The sequence below is a fragment of the Pinus tabuliformis genome, chromosome 3_1 (genome assembly GCF_031772625.1).
Source record: "Pinus tabuliformis cultivar Carrire ecotype Pingquan chromosome 3_1, CPIR1, whole genome shotgun sequence".
Classification (NCBI taxonomy): Eukaryota; Viridiplantae; Streptophyta; class Pinopsida; order Pinales; family Pinaceae; genus Pinus; species Pinus tabuliformis.
Window position 1 is genome coordinate 384,752,170 of NC_142301.1, and position 23,850 is coordinate 384,776,019.

Sequence of the window (23,850 nt, forward strand, 5' to 3'; positions counted from 1 at the left end):
CCCCAAAGCCTAACCCTAATGTTATAGATGGTTGTAAATTTATAGGAGAGTGTGGTAATTTAGTTATTCTTATCTATTTTCCAATCTAGCTTTGAGATTGTCTTGAGATGGGAAGATGATTTTAAGGGATAAGTGGTGAAATATCCAAGTTAGGATCAGATAGGATTCAAAGTTATTATCCAAGGTAAATGGTTTAAACAACTCTTGGAAGCTTCTCAAAGAGGAAGCTTTAGGATTCTTTTTAACTTTCCTGAATTTCTAGAATTAGAAAACCCCCAGCAAAGGAAATCCTGCTGATGATCAGCATTGGGGCAGAATAGAGCAACATGCTGCTAAACGTAGGTTGCTAAAGGTCTATGGTGCACTAGGCATTAAAAGCATAGGTTTGAGGCAATGAGACCCATAAACTTAGGGATTTGGGAGAGTCATACTTATGGCTTTATGTAGGGATGATGATAACATGTTCATGGGTGTTGATTGATCTAGTTTGCATACCATTTGATCAAATCCGACAAAATGGCCTATAACAATTTCTCTTCTAGCAAGGTGGGTATAACGAAAGTGAATCTTCATATCAACTCATCAGAGGTAAGGTTTTCAACCCTCAATCATGATATCCTTCTTCTTGTTAGTATATTTTAGTGTGAGAATATGTTATTAATATTGTCTTAAAATAAAACGTACAGGTATGTATGGAACCCTAAGCTCAGTTATGGTGGAGGAGGTTTTATCGTTCAATGTATCTATCTCCTTCAAATACTTAACATTGGTTTTAGGTTCTTAATGCATTTATTTTGTTATCAGGTTAAATTGTGGTTGCATGGCATCACCATTGGGCATGACAAGGCATTATTTATACTTTTCATACTCTTTTTATTCCTTTGAAAGCCTATAAATGGCATTAGGGTTAGAAATTTACTTCAACAATTGTAAAGGCTATGGAAATCTTCCCTTTCTATTTATATACGTTGGAGATTATGTATAAGTTCCTTTTTTTCCTTCCATGGCTTCTTGCATGGCTATTTTCAAAGGCACATTAAATGTATAAAATTATTATTTTTAATTTCAAAATATAAAACCCTATGACACTTAGGGTTTACTAAGGAACAAAGATATTATTCAAACATTCGTACATATGTATGTTTTATCATGTAAATATTTTGCAAGCTCTTTAAGGAATTATTATAACTCTCAACCTCCATTATTCTCTTCAAGGGTTTAACTCTAAAGCCTTAAAAATATTTATATGTTTTAGAGCTATCATAGAAAGTTAATATCTCCAATTATTGGACTAGTTTTAATGTATTACATGGTTTGGAATTCTTTACATTTTTATAATTTGAAAGAAGGAATTTCTTACATTTTTCTCCTAGCTACAATATTTCTCATTTGTATTTAAATACTATTTCTGCAATTCTCTTTATTATGTTCATGCTCCTTACACATATACAATAATTTATTTTTCTTTCGAGAATGTAACACTCAGTATAATAAGATAGTATAATTAGATTTTATCGCTAGAAAAAATTCTTGTTGTGTTAACCTTGTTATCATCCACATCGAATTTTTACACATTCCAATGTTTTTGAAAATAATACAACATTACATAAGATTACATAAACTATATGTCATATTTTATATATCATTTTGATGTTGATTTAATTATTAATAATTAACCTATTGCCCAGCTCTTTACATGTCCTCCCAATATAATGTTTATCTAATACAAAAATGTTGAGATTATATTACTTTTACTTTAACTATTATATTAACTTAAATAATCTCAACTTGAAAGGATTGTATGAACTTAAACAATGCCAACTTTTGAAATGATTATATGCATTTAAACCATAACTTTCGAAATGAATATAAAATTCAGAAAGAGAAAATATAAAAAATATCTTATTTTTATTATAATTTATATATATATATATATATAATTAAGTAATGACAAAATGCATACTATTTATAGCTTGATAATAAATCTATTGGTCAAAACCAACAAACATAGTTATTGGTTTTCCTAAATAGTTATTATATCCAACCATTCCTGACACTAAATAGTTAATGGTTCTCAACCAACTAGTTACTCACGCATTGCTGTGTAGTTTCCATCATATTGTTATTTATTAATGGATATTCCTCAAATCCTACCCACCACACAAGGAACCAATCCATGATTTCTGTACCATGCCATTAGGTTTTCTGTTGAACAAATTGTGAAACACTGCACGATATGACAACTCAATCGGTTCGTTTTTAATTTAGTTAGGGTAGGATCTCGCTTATTAACTATTTTTTATCTCTTAAATTCTAGTAAGATAGGAGCGCTTATCTTTTATGACTTGATTTTTCCTTCGTATTTATTACGATTTCGCTCCTTTTCTGTAGCCCATCATCCAATCTCTCTTCTCGGTAGCTACCTGTTGGGTTCATTCTGGTCGCTCTGTATCAAATAAGCGGTTGGGCTTAAGAAGTAAGAAGAATGTTATTCTAGTACGTAAGTCCCTGGCATGCATGTTTGTTGTGGTATTCAATTCGTTCAAAATGTATTCATCTTGTGCTTGCCTTTGTACATTTTTCAAACAGTTTGTATCTTCCAACTTCATACTCAATCACCTTGGACCATAAACATTGGCTTATATCGCTTATTTTCCTAAAAAATCGAATCAAACCAAATAATTTGTTCCTCGAATCAAATTTTTGAACACTAGTAATATCAGAGAGTATTTCTTCTAGCTGTAGTGCATCTGATTATCGAGTATTTTATTGTTCTTCCATGGGAAATAGGTAGATACTGTCTACTAAGAGTGCCTTACGATTCCCATGAAAACCTCATAGCTATTTTCGAAAGCTGGGAGGCCGCTGTGAAGCACCCGCGTTCTATGAATACAGAAAAAAGTTTGGGACTTCCGAGCAATGTATATTTTTAGTGGAACTTCTGGAATATCTTGCTTACACTGATGATGATTTGAAATTTTTGGTTTCTGTGTTTGAACCTCTACGAGGCACCAATGAAATGATTCCTCCCATTCCTCATTTGCCTGGTACTCACAATGGGATTGCACTCTTCTGTCAATTGAAAGTTGGGTGTGATTGACGTCTGATCTCCACCTAGCAGAGGCACTCCACCATTTTCTCATTAGGAAAGTGTAGCTGTGGCACAGAAATCACTTGATGGACTCCTTTAGGTTGCAGGTGGACATGATGATTTCCTACGATTTGCAACTGTCTACAATGTGTATGAAGACAAGTGGAAGGTTATTCCTGAGGTTATTTCTAGAATCAAAACATCCTATTTACGTCATGGTCACCAATCTAGATACACACCTTCATTGGTTTTTCAAATGAATAACCTGCGAGAAAAGATATGTAGTGCTTAAAACGTAAATTCTCACGACTTTTATTTATATAATCAAATGGGAAATAAGAAGGAACAATAGTGGCTACTTAACAGTAATTCCCTAGTAATTCCCTGTTCGTGAGACAAACTAAAAAGGTAAATTTCAAATCAAGAAAAATAAAATATCCAAAAGATTTGAAAGCTATTTGAATTTAACTTAAATTTCACAATAGATCAGAATCCCTTAAGCTTTTATTTCCTACCTCTAATAATAATAAAAAATCACAATGGAACATAACCCCTTAAGCTTTTATTTCCTTACTCCACTAATAAAAAAACAAATTATATTTATTAGTATGTGGTTAATGGATAAGAATGTTTAACATATCAAAATTTTTAAAGACAATGTTAATTTATTATAAATAAAAATAAAATATCTATATCTATATATATATAGAAATTATTAGGAAATATTGAGAGTCAAATAGAGGAATTATTATATATTAGTTTATATTTTTTTTCTTTAAATATAAAATTAGATCAGGGTTGATTATGACTAGTAAAGAAAATAAACTTGAAAAGTCTAGAAAAGAAAAAAATAATTTAATACTTTTGTTCAGCATAGATGAGGTCGAATTCTCCCAAATTGGCCTCATGGTTTTATCCCTATGAGCTACCACCTTCAGATGAGGACCTACTCTTATATTTGGAGAGATCCTATCTCCCTTTCCCAACCTATATATCCATCCTCTCCCATTCCCAAATGGTTGGTCAGGTTGGAGGATGGGTTGGTCTATGTCTATTTGCACCCTTACGCTAAGATTGTGCCTAATGCTACTAATTTAGCTTGGAGAAGGAGTTCCTGGAAAGCTTAGCTTGGACTTGGATATTCATTTAAAAGAGATCCTATAAACATCAAGGTTTGGTTGTATGCTTCCCTTTATTTTCTATTAATATACAACAATTGGTTCATTTTCCCTAAATGTGTAATGCTCATGTATCATTCAACTTAACATTCCTTGATCAGTTAAGTAGGTTTCTTTTGAATATGTTTTTTGTATTTGCATGCCATGTTGTGTCTTGATCCCTTGTGTAGGTGCATAAATGCTAAGAGTAGCAGGAATGAGCTCGTGATACAAGTGATTCAAGGTATTCAACAAAGGAGACCGAGATAGCATCCAGATGAGGTAGGTCATCTTTTTCATCTCTCGTTTCGATTGCAACTTAGGAAAGTGTCTAGTAAGTTGTCACTTCGGTTGCTAGACACACTCATTGGGTTAGAGGGATCATCTCTATCCACAGAGAGAATCTACCTAGAAAACAAAATGGCGACACTATTGGGGAAGCTATAACCCTTTCCATTCAATCCTTCATCCTACTTTTGTGTTGAGTTTGACCAACCGTTAGTTTTCTATATTGTTTTATTTTCTGTAATTATTTTCACTTGCTATTGATTGCTTGAGGATATTGATTTTTGTCTAGTGTTGAAGATTTCTTATTTTTTCTTCATTTTTGTCGCCCATCATGGGTATCTCCCTGACAGAGTAATGACATCACGGATTTTTTAAGTACAGCTGTGATTATCACTTTCTTGACTATGACAGGTGCAATGATCCCATAGTATAAGGGAAAATAGGGTTTCTTTTCTTGTTTTCAGTCTTTGTGTCCTCTGTCAGGGATTTTCCAGAGTGTCTATGGTGTTTTTGATTGATTATCTTGATTAATTTGCAAAATTTGTCTCATTGGATTTGAAGTGAAATTTGATTGAGTTCTAGGGTTTCTATTCAGCTGGTCATCACTTGTCGCTTGTTGGTATAAATGAGATGCTTGTTTTTCTAATTGATTGAGTGTTGTCTTCTATGGAAATCATTGAAAACATCATTTTGCATTTGTTGTATCTTGTATTTCGAAATTTACTTTTCGTAAAAATACATTATATTAGTTGCATTGAAAAGTTATTTTTTGAGATTCATCATTGAAAATGGATCACTTTTTTTAGTGATTGAAAGCTAAAAACTGTATTAGGTGAGTTGAAAATTGTTAACACCCAGGTTGTTCCCTTTGACTCCCAAGGGAATACGGCCGGGGTAACCACTAACCAGTCTTTGGATTACAGCCTCTAGCCAAACTGTAATCAGAGAGGGCTCTCTCTTTAGGGTTTGTCTCTGTTTTGTGAAGATTTTAGGCTAGTTATGAGTTCAGGGTTTGGTTTATGCTTTGGTTGAGGGATATCTTTCTGTATCTAAGGTGGAAATCTTCAGATAGTTCTAATCCATTGGGCTATGGAGTCTGTGGCTACAGCTTATTTGAAAGTATTGAGTTGAGTTGCTGAAACTACAGGGCCATTTAAATACTTCATGAAACAAACTTGAAATTGTGATGGTGAAGTGGGTTTAACCAGTGAAAAGCAATTAAGAATTTTCCACTATGCTGGGAGTGTGAGAAAGAGATATACTGCACAGGAGCAAACTTGAATTCCTGAAACAATAATCACTGTGAAAGATATAGTGTGGAGGTGCAGCAATTAAGAATTACACCTTTATTACCATAACTGAAGAAAAACATTTATAATAGCTTAGATTGAGTTCAGGGTAGTCTGTGATTAAATCCTAGAACTATTCTTTTTCCTTGCCATTAACTGTGAATTGCAGAACATGAATGAGCTATGAAAAGATAACAAAAACACATAACGAAGAGTTTTAAGAAAACTTATTGAGCCATGAAATACGCAGGAATCCTGTAACATTCAGCAAAACACCACAATGCCTCAGATAACGCAGAGCTTTGGAAATTCCATCAGCTTTGTATTAATTCTCTGAAAGTTTACAGCACAAGAACTCTGGAAAAGAAATAAAAAACCACACCTGCAAGCTTATGCGAGGGGGGAATATATACAAACGGTGGTACAAAATATCTGAAGCGTTGAGTCATCTGAGAAATGAATATCTTCACCAACTATTACAGAACAGCAGATAAGAAGTTATTACAGCTTTGAATGCAACATAAATGCTCTTTAATTCTGTCAGAAGACTTCTTTGACCTTTGGAGGCCACTGAGTCGGTTGAATGTTCTGTTATAAATGATGAATGACGTGTCTTTGTAGCTCTGTCCTCCTGTAGCTTTTCGGCCCTGTCACCTGTGACTGTCAGTGCTGCCTTGGTGGCCGAATAGTTTTGCTGAGTTGGCTCAGCCCATTCTTCTCCATACATGCTGAATTTATCAAATTTCCTGTGCATGATAACTTATATTTTTTGATGAAAAACTTGGTGAATGGCTTCTTGTCTATAATATCATCTGTATGGTCTTAGTCCACCATTCCTGTGTGGGCAATTGATGTCTCAGAATTGCCTCTAAAGTCTCATCTGCCTCTGTGTATTTATAGAAATTTGGAGGCACATCAAACAAATGTTTGATCTCATTCATGATGAAGAATAAGTTCTCTACCCTGTTGTAGAGACTTTGTCCTGTTGCTGGTCCTGGTTCTTCTGAAGTACTGGGTCTTTCAGTGATCTGATTAGTAGCAAATGTATTGACCCTCTTGGCATAATGTTCATGGGAAAGTAGCCTACCTGCGCTGTTCAGTAAGCCAGGAAGACCTCTGCTTTGTAATGCTGCAAATCTGTCCATAAACTTATTAACCTCTGTCTGCATGTCCTGGCTTCTTCTTTCCAATGTCTGTACCAGGCTTTTCAATGTCAGGACCCTCTTTATCAGCTGGATGGTCTCGGTTCTGCTTGTAATTCCCATTGTCGCCAGCTGAGCACTTGTTCTGTTATTGAGCACATTAATCATTCTGTTGGCAACCTCAGGCATATTGCCTAGAGATGCCTTTGCTCTCTGGATTTCTCTATGTGCTTTCCCTATGAGCTCTATTTGCTCATGAATGGTCTCAATGTATTGCCATTGATCAGTGATGGATTGGCCAATGTTGGCCCATAGGACTGTCTTGAGCTCAGCTGTCACTTTGTCAAGTGTGAGCTCCTTCTCCAGCTCCTTTATCCTCTCTTTGAGAGCCTTTATTTCTCTTCCTTTCTCAGCCACAGTCTGCTTGGATTTATCATATTTTTCATTCAACTTGGCTAAATTCTCCCTGGCCTCATTTAGTTCTGTCATTTGGGCTTCCAGGGCTTGGATTTCACTCCTTAGCTTCTGCATATCCAGGCTTGGAGCCTGCTCAGTTGTTGGTGCTGGCGTTGATGTAGATGGTGCAGTAGTCTTAGGAGGTTCCTCCAGGTTGATTATCTCTGGAGGAGGCTGAGATGTTTGTCCTCCTTCTTTTTGTTGTAATGCTGCCTGCAGTGCAGCCTGTGCAACCTCTGATTCTCCTAACTTCTCCTCTGTTAGGATCAGCTGTTTGTATAATGAGACCAGCATAGCTGATGCATCTTGGTCATGTCTCAGCTGGGCAACCTCTTCTGTTTGGGGATGAATAGTTGCTGGGACTTTGATCATTTTCCTCAATGTTGCCATGTCTGCATCCCTCAATTTCAGCAGTGCTTGAACAACCTTGATGTCCTTGGGATCATGCCCAAGCTCTATTATGATGTCCTCCAAGGCTTTGATTCTATTGTCTTTTGCTTGGGAAGATGCTCTCTCCAACTCAAGTTGGGCAGTTGTGTTATTTAGGCTATTTTCTAGCCTGTAGTTCACCAATGTTTTATCTGCCAAGGAGGCATACACCATCTCACCCGTTTGCTTATGTAGTTCAATTTGATCCATCGGGTGGATGTCCTTGGCAAGGACCTCAAGATTGGTCCTCAAGTAGTCTGCAGGGGACTGTGGTTGCAACGCAGTTGGCATGAAGTGGCTCATGATCATTTTTCCCTCATGTACATCATATGCAGACATTAGTCTTTGCTGGTTAGTGGGAGCCATTTTCAACAAATGATTATATAGCTGTATTTTTATGGGCTCATTCCTCTTCTTTATGTCAATGAACTGCTGTTTGATGCCCAGTTCACCTTCTCTCTGCTGGCTTGAGGATCTGACTTCTCCTCCCACTATCCTCTCTTGTTCCTGCTGGAAGGAACTTGCTGAGGCTTCCATACTTGGTGGGCCCATGCCCAAAGTTTGCCCTATATGCATTTCCTCCTCAGAGAGGGGATTCATCCTGTGTCTTTTCTCCCCTTGAGCTGTTGATGTTGTGAGCGGAGTCTCTCTGTCCCTCTTTCTACTTATGTCTTCTTTCTGTGGGGTTTGGAGGACTGAGGCCTCCACTGTTGTCTCCTACCTGGGAGGCACAATTTGTTGTGGCTGCTGCTCAGTGGAAATTGGGGCCTGTGATGTATTTTCTTGCTGCCCTGATTTCTCCTTTTCTTGCTGCCCCTCTTGTTGCTGCTGTACCTGTTGTTGTTGCTGCATTTCCTGATGTTGTACCTCTTCATGCTGCATTTCCTCATGAGGTGGCTGCTCTGGCTCCATCTCTTTCTCTTTGCCTTTGCTAGAGGTTTGATCAGTAGCTTTGGCTGCTTGCTGATGTGCTGTGGAGGATGAGGCAGCCGCTCCCACTTGAGTGCTTGGAAGAGCAAATACCTGTGAACAAAGCTCCAAGTCAGCCATCTTTTGGAGATTTTTAACTGCTTGGGATTCTAGCATTCTGTCTGCTTCTTGCCAACCTTCCTCTATTTTGTTATAAATGAAGTGGCCTAATTGGTTTCTTACCTTGAGCTGTGCTTTCTTGCCTTTGCCTGAAAAGTGTAGCACATCAGCATTCCCAAACTGCCTGAAGTATTCAAGGGCAAATAATCTCATGGGCACATATTTGGGCAATCTGTATGGGGGCAACTCACACCCATATATCCTGATAACTGTGTGGTTTTGGTAATAATACCAATCCCCAATGCTGTATACCTTAGATAACTGAAGGACTCTCTCAATCTCATCAGTTAGTCTTGGAGTAGGTGAGCTCATAAGCAAAGACAATGCTGGGTGGATGAAGAGGTCTATAAACTCACAATAAGTGTATGGAGAGAAGGATCTGTAGTGGAAGGCAGAGGACCAATAAACCACTGACCTTGGATTTCCTTGTGCATCCACTCTCTTCATAGCAAAGTGAAATTTCTCATGTTGATAATACAAAATTAGGTGGTAGATGTAGGAGGTGTTTCTGAACACCCTTTCCCTTGCCAAGTTCATCAACTGCTCATGTATTTTGTCAGATATGTAGGTGGCATAGTCATAGCAGATTGGAGACTTGCCAGGGGCAAACATGAGCATCATCACCAGCACAGTTTCATCAACAAACTCAATAGAATTATAGCCCAGAATGGGACTGATCATATCTACAAGGTCCCTGCCCAATTGGTTGAAGTAAACATGAGAAATGGGAGGGTACTTCACGGTGTTAGAACCAATGTACAATTGATTTAGTTTGGTGATCTGAGCCTCTGTCAATTTAGCTCCTTGCTTTATCAGATCAATCAGAGATAGAGGAACTAATTTCTTCTCAGTTTTGAAGTGCAGCATCTCTCTGATGGCTTCAGGGGTGACATAGAAAACAACTGAGCCTGAAGGGTCAATCACAACCCTCTGAGTGGCATCATAGCAGTCAGCACATAGGTGGATTAGGTCAGGGAACTGGTTGACCTGAGGGAGCTTGAAGATAGGGAGGAAAGAATCCCAAATGCCCAACACATCTGTTCCACACTCATGTTTAATCTTTAATTCATTTAGAAAGTGGATGTGGTACTTGCTGTGCATTAGCATTTCTTCTGATATCTGATAGTCCAGGTCTGCTAATGGTTGCCATTCCAATTCTCTATGAGGGGCATTTAATGGGGCAATGTTCAAGGCTACAGGAGCTACTGGTGCATCCATGGTTACTTTAGGGCTCTGTTTGTATGTGAAATGGTGTTAATGAACATAACAATATCAAAGGGGTATTTTTGCAAATAGAGAGGTGAATTGCAAGGAACAGAGGGTAACTTGTAGCAGCAGCAATTGAAATACTGCACAGAGGACTATAAAACCAATGTCAGGACTGATTCAAGTGTCTCCACGGTGAATTATTATAGTTTCGGGGTCTAAATCCACGAATGCGCGGACAGACTGCAGGTTTGGTGAAAATTTGGATGAACACGACACTGCAGGTAAATTTTGGCTCAACAGTTAGCAATAGGCCCAGGTCACTGAAGGTTTGCCGGTGAATTCAATGTTTTTTCACTCTTTTAAGCTTTGTTTCAGACAATTCGGGACACAACCGAGCACAGGGGAGGTAATTTTGATAAATACCTGGTAAATTTGCTTGGCAATGGTGACAATGTAGGTGGATTTGGCGCGCCAATGGTCCTCGGGTCGATTTCTGCAGGTTGGCGATAGTTTGGACGTAAAATGCATGTAGGGGAAGTAACAGTCTCTTTTGCAAAAGTAACGAAAAACACGGTTTTTTGGCCAAAATATGGATTTTTTGGAACATTGGCGCCTTTTTTGGATGACGTCATCAGGTGGGGTCAGGGTCGGATGACGTCAGCATGACGTCATCGAGTGACGTGGCGGCTTAAGAGAGGTCCACGAGGATGGTGAGGTGGCGGGCAGGTCAGAGCAGTGGCGGACGGGGGTGCTGACGCGGCGATGATGTAGCAGTGACGCGGTGATGACGTTGGCGAGGCGGGTTCACGGAAACCGGAAACGGTAAGCGATTTGATATCGCACCGCCTTATATACGGAAGTGGGATTGTCAGAGGGCGCTCCGATACGATCTGGGGGTGACGCGTGGCAGAGGCCTGACGTCACCCTTTGACAAATATCGGAAGCTATCCTTCGGACGTCGGGGGCGCTCCGATATGCATGTGGGCCGTCGGATGAAAAAGGCCAGATCCGACGGTCGACGGGTCGTTGAAGTGCCAGGACAATACGGCAGCGGGCGGAGAATATTTTAATATTTTCTTTGAAAAGTGTGCCCGGCGGGGACTTAGGACTTCGGCAAATTCATATGGTTTTCAATGTATTTTTTATAAAAATGCGCATAGCGCCCGAACTTTGGGTAAAATGAAAAAAGTGGGTTTTTCATATGTTTTTTGCAAATGAAGAGGGTTAGGGGTGAAAATGGGTTTTTTTACAAGGTTCTTTAGCAAATGAAGGGGTTAATGGTTTAGATAACTTCTGAAGGAGGAAGAGGGGTAGGGTTTGGGTTCTTAAACTGACCAGATGTCAATTTAATCCCTGATTGTGAACTTATGGCTATAATGCCAAGGGGAAGGGATATTTATAAAATGCTTGGGGTTTATACACCATAGTGTTTATAATAGTAGGGGAAAAGGGTAACATAGGGGATTTTAGATAATAAGAAGTTACGGGTTAATATGAATGGGAGAGGTGAATGAGGAGTGATATTACTAAGTTTATATGAGAACAACTTAGCTTAGGGAGTAGATCAAAATGAAAAGAGTTTGAGACAAGAAATGTGGCTTTTAAAGGAATAAGAACCAACATAAAACCTTAAATTCTTTCATGAACATAACTGATGAAGGGATGTTAGTAATGAATGTGAAAGGGGAGAAAAGGGAGTTAGTCATGCTCCTTTGCTTTGCTGCAACATGATGGAGAAGAGGAGCTTCTCTATGCACTGATGTTTGCTTTGTGTTAGACCAGCAAGATTCATTTGAAAGAAATGACATTTCTGCAACCCCATCTGCCTACCCATCTACTTGCCTAGCATTTTTTGTTTCTTCTTGGAGGGTGCACTTAGACTTGCAGACCCTTATGTGCCTTTTCTTTTCTTTTGGCTTTTTCTTTTGATTTTCTATCTAGAACTACCCTTATTGCTTCCAAGGTCCCAGATTAAGCAGTTGGGAACCTTACTTCTCTACCTAAGCTACTGGTCTGCCAAGATTAAACAGTTTGGACAGACTTCTTTCTCTATTCTACAACAGAAAATTGAAACATGGCATGATCCAGATTAGGCTGTTGGACCATCCATCAAAATTGGGACAACATCAAGCTATATACACACATTGTCTTCTTTTGGAAATATGGGATCTTTGTATCACCAAAGCAGAGCATATTTGGAATTTTCTTTGCCAATCATGAAATATGAAACCTATTGGTATAGGTAGCTAACAGTGGCTCCACATGGGGATGGTTTTTCCATTTGAAAGACCAAGAACAGCAGGTCAGAATGCCTTGACCCTTCCTGTATCAGAACTTGGAGTACTGCTCTTTGAAATGCCAAAATTGTGCTCTTCCCATCTTGGTAAATCTCTGAACTTATTGGCCTTTTGTTAATAACTTATAAAACTTGAGAAACTGCATTTTTACATTTTTAACAGAAAGTACTATATACACCTGAATATGTACAAGGGAAACTCAGGCTGCACTTATGGATAGTAGTCAAAATAGTGCTTCAACATCCTACCATTCACAGGACCTTCATCGAGATCAGTTTCATCAAGACTTTTAAGGAAGTAAGTATTGTTTCCTTGTACTGCTTGAACAGCAAATGGTCCTCTCCAGAGGGAATCAAATTTTCCATGTTTTCCTTTGTCTTCCCTTCTTGAATCCCACTTGAGGACTTTGTCACCAACGTTAAAATCTTCTGCCTTGGTCCTTCTATCAAAAGCTTTCTTTATTTTTTCTTGTAAAACTTGAACTCTGCTGTAGACTTGGTCTCTAGTTTGCTGCAAACATATAATTTGATTTACCCTTCTTTGCACATCATTTGGTTCAGCTTGACTTTCCTGAAGTAGTTTCATAACATGAACTCCTAGTGATGAAGGAAATTTGGCTTCTAATCCATAGACTAACTCATATGGGCTGATCCCAATTGATCTCTTGGTTGTTAGTCTATCTGCCCATAAGGCATTCACAAGCTTCTTATGCCAATTCTTCTTATTTTCTTCCAACACCTTCTTTATGATGTTTACAAGGCTTTTATTTGATGATTCAGCAAGGCCATTTCCTTGGGGATAGTATGCAGTAGAATGGCCCAAGGTAATGTGAAATTTGTGGTAGAAATTCACCATCTTCTTAGATCTGAAGGCAGCAGCATTGTCTGTTATTATCTTATCAGGACAACCAAATCTAGAAAGAATATTGGTCTCAAGGAACTGAATGATAGTGGAATCATTTGCTTGTCTGCACGGAACAACTTCAATCCATTTAGTAAAGTAGTCTGTAGCTGTTAGAATCCATCTATGTTGGCCTGAAGATGAGGGGTGAATTTCCCCAATGAAATCCAAGCCCCATTGTTGAAAAGGTCTCTCTGTTGCAATAGGCCTCAGAGGTAGTGGTAGTAACTTTCTCTTTCCCTCAAACACTTGACATTTATGACATGAGGTGGCGAATTTCTTGACATCAGAGAAAACAGTGGGCCAATAATAGCTAGCCCTCAGTATCTTATCCACAGTGGACTTCCAATACAAGTGTCCACCACAGTCACCTGCATGAAATTCTTTGGTGACATTGTTAGTCTCATTCTCAATCAGGCAGTTTAACAATATACCCTCATGGTTTTTCCAAAGCAAATTGCCATCCATAACAAAAAATCTTGAAGCTTTCATTTTTAGGAACCTACATTTAGTTCTGGACAATCCTGGGGGAGCACACAGGTTTTGTAACACATAACAGATATCAGAATACCAAGGGGATTGTTCAAAGGCTACATTGATCTTTGGAGTCGCCAGCTCCGGTTCATTGTCCAGCTGGTTTATGTCTAAGGCTTGGAAGTTTGTTTCAGACATTAACTTGGCCAAACCTTGCCCTTTTATCAGTTTTGTAGGTTTTATTTCAATGTCAAATTCTAAAATGTTAGCAATCCATTTTCCTCTTCTGCCCTCTAAGTTCTCTTGGGTAAGTATGTCTTTTACAATAGGACTTGGTACATAAGCTATAACATGGGAGTACAAGATATAAATCCTAAAGTCTTTGATAGCTTTGACCAAAGCATATGCTTGTTTTTCCATGATCTGGTATTTCAGGGGTGCATCTCTAAGAGCTCTACTAAAGAAAGCAATGGGTTTTTCATTTCCTTGGTCATCTTTCTGTAATAAAACAGCAGCAATAGTATGCTGGGAGGCAAAAGAGAAAATGATAAATTCTCTATCAAATTGAGGATTTGTTAAGACTGGGGTTTGGGTAAGGGCCAATTTTATACCTTCAAAGGCTTGATTTGCTTCTACTGTCCATTTCACTTTTGAATCCTTCTTTAGCATGTTGTTCAATAATCTGATCAATTCTGCTAAGTTTGGGATAAACCTTCTTAAGAAATTGATCTTCCCTAAGAAGGCTTGCAATTCTTTGATGTTTCTTGGGTGGGGCATTTGTAAGATAGCTTGTATCCTGTCTGGGTCAATTCTTATGCCATCCTTTTAGATGATATGCCCTAACAGCTTAGCTTCTTCCAAACCAAATAGAGACTTCTTGGGATTCAAGGAGATTCCATATTTCCTACATGTTAAGAAGATCTGCCTTAAATGCTTCAAGTGTTCTTGGTCAGATTTTGAGAAAGGTGTGAGGTCATCCAAATAAATGACAAGGAAGTCATGAATCTCTTTGGCGAAAGCAATATCCATTGCTCTTTGAAATGTTGCCCCTGCATTTTTCAACCCAAAAGGCATTTTTACATATTTGAAAGTTCCCCAGGGGGTTGTAAATGCAGTTTTGTCTTGATCATCAGGGTGCACTAGGATTTGATTAAAGCCTGAGAATCCATCAAGTAATGAGATCCTTGATGCTCCTACCACTCTTTGGAGAATGTGATCCATCTTAGGTAAGGGATAGTTGTCTTTGAGGGACACTTGGTTTAGATTTCTAAGATCAACACAAAGTCTTATCTCACCAGTTTTCTTTCTTGTGGGCACCAAATTTGAGATCCAATCAGAAAACCTGATTGGTGCTATGATTCTAGCTTTAAACATTTTTTGTACCTCTTTCTCAATTGCAGGGAGAAGCATAGGGTTTATTCTTCTCAATTTTTGCTTAAATGGCTTTTGATTAGGCTTGAGAGGAATGGTATGTTGGATAACAGAGGTGTCATAGGATTTTAAATCCTCATAACTCCATGCAAAGACATCTTGAAACTCTTTGAAAAGGTCAATGTATTTAGGCTTCTGATCAGGAGGTAGGGATGCACATAATTTTATTATCTTGGGTTTCTCAATGGTTCCAATGTTGCATTCTTCAATGGAAGAGTTAAGGGGCTGCATTTTTGGTTTTCTAGGGACATCATTTGAATAAAAAATATCCTCTAGTGGAGTTAGGCCTGTTGGAAGAAAATTGTCTTTCAATTGTATCACTTCAGCTTCAGCACCAGCTATTTCTTCACAACTAGTTTGTTGAATTTCTTGTATGTTGTCTTTGTTGAAAATTGTTGGGTGTAGCCTTTGGTTAGCTGTTTTGGGTGATATTGGCTTGTGGTTCTGTTGATCAGGTATTTGTGATTGACTTGCTCCTTCAAGTATTTGTGATTGACTTGCTCTTTCAGTGTCAATATTTAGTCCTGCAAACTCTTGTTGCAAGGTCAAGAAGTTATTTATTTGTATATCATCTTCAAATACTTGCCAGTCCTTGACATTGTTTGGGACAGAAGGTCTGTGTTTTACCTCAGCTGTAAAGCAGTGGTGGGGCTCAAAAGGTAGCTTGCAGGTACTTGCAAATGTGGCCAAACTGTGAGCATGAAGATTATGGTCTCTAGAGATTTTGGTGATTTGGAATTCGGTGAAGGAGTTTAGTATTTCAGCAGCAGCAGACCTATAAGATCTCATTCTTTTGTCATTAGTGACAAAATTTCCCTTTACTTGTTGGATAATCAAGTCTGAATCTCCCATAATTGAAACCTTTGTGGCTTGTAAGGATTTTACTAGTTTGAGGCCTAGTAAAAGAGTTTCATATTCTGCCATGTTATTAATGCATCTGAAATTTAGTCTATAGGCTCGACCTTGCGCATGACTATTTAGTTCATTATGTATCCAAACTCTAGCTCCTGCCCCTAATTTGTTGACTGACCCATCAAATAAAAGGAACCATAGGATCTCTTGTTCTAGGGGAGACTTAATAACTTCTCTATGATCTGGGATTGTGAGTTGAAGTTCTGGTTTTTCATTTAGTTTGTCTTTTAGGACAGTCTCATCACTTGATTGGATCAGCTTTATTTCTAGAGTAGCAGCTTGTTCATTAATGTCCTAATCTTGTTTGAGTGTGTTGGTTTCATCATCATTCATAAGACCTGAATTATCATTGAAGAGAATATATGAATCTATATCAGAATGGACAACATATATGGGAAAGTTTTGAGGTTTTTCTTCACTGCTGACCATGTATTTCATAAGTGACTCTCTATATAACCTCTTGGGTTGACCAAAGACTGAGATGGTTGCATACGACATGTCTAATTGTAGGGAACCTTGGAGTTTAGCCCCCCATGATCTTGATAACAGCATCCCATATTTGGGTGGGATATCAGCAACTACAACATCCATCAGGATTGTCTTATTGGGATATTGGACGAGTGAGACACAGAGATCTTTTATGAGACCTAAACACTTAACTTGGCTGGAGTCAAATGAGAATAGGTCCTTATATGGTCTTGTAATATCTAGATTCAATCTTTCCATGATTGATTTAGGCATCAAATTGTGAGAGGCACCTGAGTCAAACATTGCATTGTGTAATACCTTGTCATGAACATGCAGACTGACATAAAAAGGTAAGATACCTGTAACAGCTGTCTTTCCATCAACCTCTGGACCGAAAAGAAGTTCAGGGGTGTCATCCAGTATATTGACATCATCTTTGTTATGAGTAAGCTTAAGGGATCTCTTGATTTGTTGTTTATAAATGTCATGTTTAGCCAGCTCTGAGAGAGGAATAGCTATTTTTAGTTTTCCAATTTCAGCTTCTAAATTAAAAGGTTTTTCAGATGGGATCTTGGTGTTGTGGGTGACAGCCTTTTCCTTGTTTGCTAAGTCTTCTTCTTGATTCTTTTCTTGATCTTGAGGCTTGTCCTTCTTACTCATCTCTTGAGGAGTATTACTTGGATTAGGGTGCAAGGGTGAAGTATCTACTGGTTGCTGTTTTGAGGGGGATGTTTCAGTTATTTCCTCAACTGTTACCTCATCTGTAATTGGACCAGTTTTGTCACTTGGTTCTGTGACAATAGCTTTCTTGGGCTGTGGAGTGTCCTTTGTCTTGTCAGGCTGTGTCACATTTATAGTTCTACTTCTTAGCTTGTATTGCTTATGAACTTCATAAACAGCTGTGTCATATCCTTGTTTAAAGTCAAATGACTCACCTGACCTGGTTTGGAATTGCTGAATGTCATCATCCTTATGATATTCTTGACTTAGAAAAACTTGCTGCTGATCATTCAGGCCCATCAGGTTAATGTGGGTGTCATCTGTTTGCTCATTCGAAGTGGATGCCTCAGCATATTTTTCCTGGAAAGGAGGTCTTATGTCTGGATCAGAACCGGCCTTGCCAGCGTTTGGGTTTTGATTTCTCCTAAAATTGGGATTCCTGATAGGGTTATTTTGTGGTGCTTCCCATGATGACTTTCTCTCAACTGATTCTACTCTATCACCCAATCTCTTCATACCAGTGAGTATTGCGTCCAGTTTTTGATCAAAGGCTGAGGGTTCTTCTTTGAAGGTGGTTCTTTTTTCCAATCTTGCCCTGTTTCTTTTGGCAATCAGGTTAGCCTCTACTGTGACAGCAACCTTTTGGGCATCTTCAAGGGTTTCAGGGGCTCTTTCCTTCAATTGATATGCCATATCAGGGTCAAAACCATCAGGAAATTTGTACAAGGCTAAATCAGGGGGAGGTCTTAAATTCTGTGGTATTGCGTTATATACGTTGTTGAATCTCGCACAATACTCCAAAACAGTCTCTTGAGGACCTCGTTTGATTGTATCATATTCACCAAGTATGTGCAGGGGATCTTTCTTTTTCTCCCATCTGTTAGTAAAGGCTTGATAAAGCTCATCAGGAGTTGTGATGGTATTTACAGCCAGTGATTTAAACCAAGTCCTTACATCCCCTGTCAGGCTCTGAACAAAGATTCTCATTCTCACACTATCATCATCTATTTCATAGTTCTCAAAATGGTCTTGCATCCTCTTGGCATGCTGAATTGCTGTGAAAGGGCCAGTGGAGTCAAAATATGAGATCTTGGATTGGTAGTCATGAGGTAGAGCTGCAGCATTAGCAGGAAACTGCAGGGGTGCATATCTATTAGCCATATTTGCAGGATTTATAGGGTTGACAGGGATAACTGGGACAACATGAATGATTGGTACAACAGGGGTAGTGGGAACGGTAGAAACTAGAGTGTTGGTCAAGGGAATATGTGCAGTGGATGGAGGTGTGTAAGAAGGGCTTTGAGATGTGGAAGGTGAACTGGGGGAATCAAGGGTAGATCGAAATAGGACCTTGATTGGAGTTGGAACAGGATTTGGATAAGCTGTCTCAGGACTTGAATCAGCAAGAGTTTCTTGTCTTTGCTGCTTCCTAATGATCTTAGGGATTGTGTTAGGATTTTCAAAAACAGTTGGGGGATTGGGGTCAGGATTTGACCTTGTATATCGCGGATTCTTCTTGGGAGCCAGTTTCTGAACTTGTTTTTGAGTATGTTTTTTGGAATATTTTTGTGTCTAGAAGGGCCAGACAAGATTTTGGAGTGACTGTGTATATCTTAAAGATAGCATGAAAATAGACTGGAGCAGCTTAAAGAAATATACAGAAATTAGAAAATCCTGAGGAACTCCCCAGCGGAGTCGCCATTTATGTTAACACCCAGGTTGTTCCCTTTGACTCCCAAGGGAATACGGCCGGGGTAACCACTAACCAGTCTTTGGATTACAGCCTCTAGCCAAACTGTAATCAGAGAGGGCTCTCTCTTTAGGGTTTGTCTCTGTTTTGTGAAGATTTTAGGCTAGTTATGAGTTCAGGGTTTGGTTTATGCTTTGGTTGAGGGATATCTTTCTGTATCTAAGGTGGAAATCTTCAGATAGTTCTAATCCATTAGGCTATGGAGTATGTGGCTACAACTTATTTGAAAGTATTGAGTTGAGTTGCTGAAACTACAGGGCCATTTAAATACTTCATGAAACAAACTTGAAATTGTGATGGTGAAGTGGGTTTAACCAGTGAAAAGCAATTAAGAATTTTCCACTATGCTGGGAGTGTGAGAAAGAGATATACTGCACAGGAGCAAACTTGAATTCCTGAAACAATAATCACTGTGAAAGATATAGTGTGTAGGTGCAGCAATTAAGAATTACACCTTTATTACCATAACTGAAGAAAAACATTTATAATAGCTTAGATTGAGTTCAGGGTAATCTGTGATTAAATCCTAGAACTATTCTTTTTCCTTGCCATTAACTGTGAATTACAGAACATGAATGAGCTATGAAAAGATAACAAAAACACATAACGAAGAGTTTTAAGAAAACTTATTGAGCCATGAAATACGCAGGAATCCTGTAACATTCAGCAAAACACCACAATGCCTCAGATAATGCAGAGCTTTGGAAATTCCATCAGCTTTGTATTAATTCTCTGAAAGTTTACAGCACAAGAACTCTGGAAAAGAAATCAACAACCACACCTGCAAGCTTATGCGAGGGGGGAATATATACAAACGGTGGTACAAAATATCTGAAGCATTGAGTCATCTGAGAAATGAATATCTTCACCAACTATTACAGAACAACAGATAAGAAGTTATTACAGCTTTGAATACAACATAAATGCTCTTTAATTCTGTCAGAAGACTCCTTTGACCTTTAGAGGCCACTGAGTCGGTTGAATGTTCTGTTATAAATGATGAATGACGTGTCTTTGTAGCTCTGTCCTCCTGTAGCTTTTCGGCCCTGCCACCTGTGACTGTTAGTGCTGCCTTGGTGGTCGAATAGTTTTGCTGAGTTGGCTCAGCCCATTCTTCTCCATACATGCTGAATTTATCAAATTTCCTGTGCATGATAACTTATATTTTTTGATGAAAAACTTGGTGAATGGCTTCTTGTCTATAATATCATCTGTATGGTCTTAGTCCACCATTCCTGTGTGGGAAATTGATGTCTCAGAATTACCTCTAAAGTCTCATCTGCCTCTGTGTATTTATAGAAATTTGGAGGCACATCAAACAAATGTTTGATCTCATTCATGATGAAGAATAAGTCCTCTACCATGTTGTAGAGACTTTGTCCTGTTGCTTGTCCTGGTTCTTCTGAAGTACTGGGTCTTTCAGTGATCTGATTAGTAGCAAATGTATTGACCCTCTTGGCATAATGTTCATGGGAAAGTAGCCTACCTGTGCTGTTCACTAAGCCAGGAAGACCTCTGCTTTGTAATGCTGCAAATCTGTCCATAAACTTATTAACCTCTGTCTGCATGTCCTGGCTTCTTCTTTCCAATGTCTGTACCAGGCTTTTGAATGTCAAGACCCTCTTTATCAGCTGGATGGTCTCGGTTCTGCTTGTAATTCCCATTGTCGCCAGCTGAGCACTTGTTCTGTTATTGAGCACATTAATCATTCTGTTGGCAACCTCAGGCATATTACCTAGAGATGCCTTTGCTCTCTGGATTTCTCTATGTGCTTTCCCTATGAGCTTCATTTGCTCATGAATGGTCTCAATGTATTGCCATTGATCAGTGATGGATTGGCCAATGTTGGCCCATAGGACTGTCTTGAGCTCAGCTGTCACTTTGTCAAGTGTGAGCTCCTTCTCCAACTCCTTTATCCTCTCTTTGAGAGCCTTTATTTCTCTTCCTTTCTCAGCCACGGTCTGCTTGGATTTATCATATTTTTCATTCAACTTGGCTAGATTCTCCCTGGCCTCATTTAGTTCTGTCATTTGGGCTTCCAGGGCTTGGATTTCACTCCTTAGCTTCTGCATATCCAGGCTTGGAGCCTGCTCAGTTGTTGGTGCTGGCGTTGATGTAGATGGTGCAGTAGTCTTAGGAGGTTCCTCCAGGTTGATTATCTCTGGAGGAGGCTGAGATGTTTGTCCTCTTTCTTTTTGTTGTAATGCTGCCTACAGTGCAGCCTGTGCAGCCTCTGATTCTCCTAACTTCTCCTGTGTTAGGATCAGCTGTTTGTATAATGAGACCAGCATAGCTGATGCATCTTGGTCATGTCTCAACTGGGCAACCTCTTCTGTTTGGGGATGAATAGTTGCTGGGACTTTGATCATTTTCCTCAATGCTGCCATGTCTGCATCCCTCAATTTCAGCAGTGCTTGAACAACCTTGATGTCCTTGGGATCATGCCCAAGCTCTATTATGATGTCCTCCAAGGCTTTGATTCTATTGTCTTTTGCTTGGGAAGATGCTCTCTCCAACTCAAGTTGGGCAGTTGTGTTATTTAGGCTATTTTCTAGCCTGTAGTTCACCAATGTTTTATCTGCCAAGGAGGCATACACCATCTCACCCGTTTGCTTATGTAGTTCAATTTGATCCATCGGGTGGATGTCCTTGGAAAGGACCTCAAGATTGGTCCTCAAGTAGTCTGCAGGGGACTGTGGTTGCAACACAGTTGGCATGAAGTGGCTCATGATCATTTTGCCCTCATGTACATCATATGCAGACATTAGTCTTTGCTGGTTAGTGGGAGCCATTTTCAACAAATGATTATATAGCTGTATTTTTATGGGCTCATTCCTCTTCTTTATGTCAATGAACTGCTGTTTGATGCCCAGTTCACCTTCTCTCTGCTGGCTTGAGGAGCTGACTTCTCCTCCCACTATCCTCTCTTGTTCCTGCTGGAAGGAACTTGCTGAGGCTTCCATACTTGGTGGGCCCATGCCCAAAGTTTTCCCTATACGCATTTCCTCCTCAGAGAGGGGATTCATCCTATGTCTTTTCTCCCCTTGAGCTGTTGATGTTGTGAGGGGAGTCTCTCTGTCCCTCTTTCTACTTATGTCTTCTTTCTGTGGGGTTTGGAGGACTGAGGCCTCCACTGTTGTCTCCTGCCTAGGAGGCACAATTTGTTGTGGCTGCTGCTCAGTGGAAATTGGGGCCTGTGATGTATTTTCTTGCTGCCCCTCTTGTTGCTGCTGTACCTGTTGTTGTTGCTGCATTTCCTGCTGCTGTACCTCTTCATGCTGCATTTCCTCATGAGGTGGCTGCTCTGGCTCCATCTCTTTCTCTTTGCCTTTGCTAGAGGTTTGATCAGTAGCTTTGGCTGCTTGCTGATGTGCTGTGGAGGATGAGGCAGCCGCTCCCACTTGAGTGCTTGGAAGAGCAAATACCTGTGAACAAAGCTCCAAGTCAGCCATCTTTTGGAGATTTTTAACTGCTCTTTGATTTAATTCTTCTTGTGTAGCAGCCTCCTCTAAGGTTCCTCTCCTCCACTTTATTTGATTTGCATACTTTTCTATGTGAGGCAACCTTACATGGTCATAACCAGACAGCCTATATTTGACCCTTCTTAAAGTTATGAAGTGATTGGGGTCATAAGGTTTCCAAAGGAAACTGGTCTGTAGGCTAAGGGATTCTAGCATTCTGTCTGCTTCTTGCCAACCTTCCTCTCTTTTGTTATAAATGAAGTGGCCTAATTGGTTTCTTACCTTGAGCTGTGCTTTCTTGCCTTTGCCTGAAAAGTGTAGCACATCAGCATTCCCAAAATGCCTGAAGTATTCAAGGGAAAATAATCTCATGGGCACATATTTGGGCAATCTGTATGGGGGCAACTCAAACCCATATATCCTGATAACTGTGTGGTTTTGGTAATAATACCAATCCCCAATGCTGTATACCTTAGATAACTGAAGGACTCTCTGCATCTCATCAGTTAGTCTTGGAAGAGGTGAGCTCATAAGCAAAGACATTGCTGGGTGGATGAAGAGGTCTATAAACTCACAGTAAGTGTATGGAGAGCAGGATCTGTAGTGGAAGGCAGAGGACCAATAAACCACTGACCTTGGATTTCCTTGTGCATCCACTCTCTTCATAGTAAAGTGAAATTTCTCATGTTGATAATACAAAATTAGGTGGTAGATGTAGGAGGTGTATCTGAACACCCTTTCTGTTGCCAAGTTCATCAACTGCTCATGTATTTTGTCAGATATGTAGGTGGCATAGTCATAGCAGATTGGAGACTTGCGAGGGGCAAACATGAGCATCATCACCAGCACAGTTTCATCAACAAACTCAATAGAATTATAGCCCAGAATGGGACTGATCTTATCTACAAGGTCCCTGCCCAATTGGTTGAGGTAAACATGAGAAATGGGAGGGTACTTCACGGTGTTAGAACCAATGTACAATTGATTTAGTTTGGTGATATGAGCCTCTGTCAATTTAGCTCCTTGCTTTATCAGATCAATCAGAGATAGAGGAACTAATTTCTTCTCAGTTTTGAAGTGCAGCATCTCTCTGATGGCTTCAGGGGTGACATAGAAAACAACTGAGCCTGAAGGGTCAATCACAGCCCTCTGAGTGGTGTCATAGCAGTCAGCACATAGGTGGATTAGGTCAGGGAACTGGTTGACCTGAGGGAGCTTGAAGATAGGGAGGAAAGAATCCCAAATGCCCAACACATCTGTTCCACACTCATGTTTAATCTTTAATTC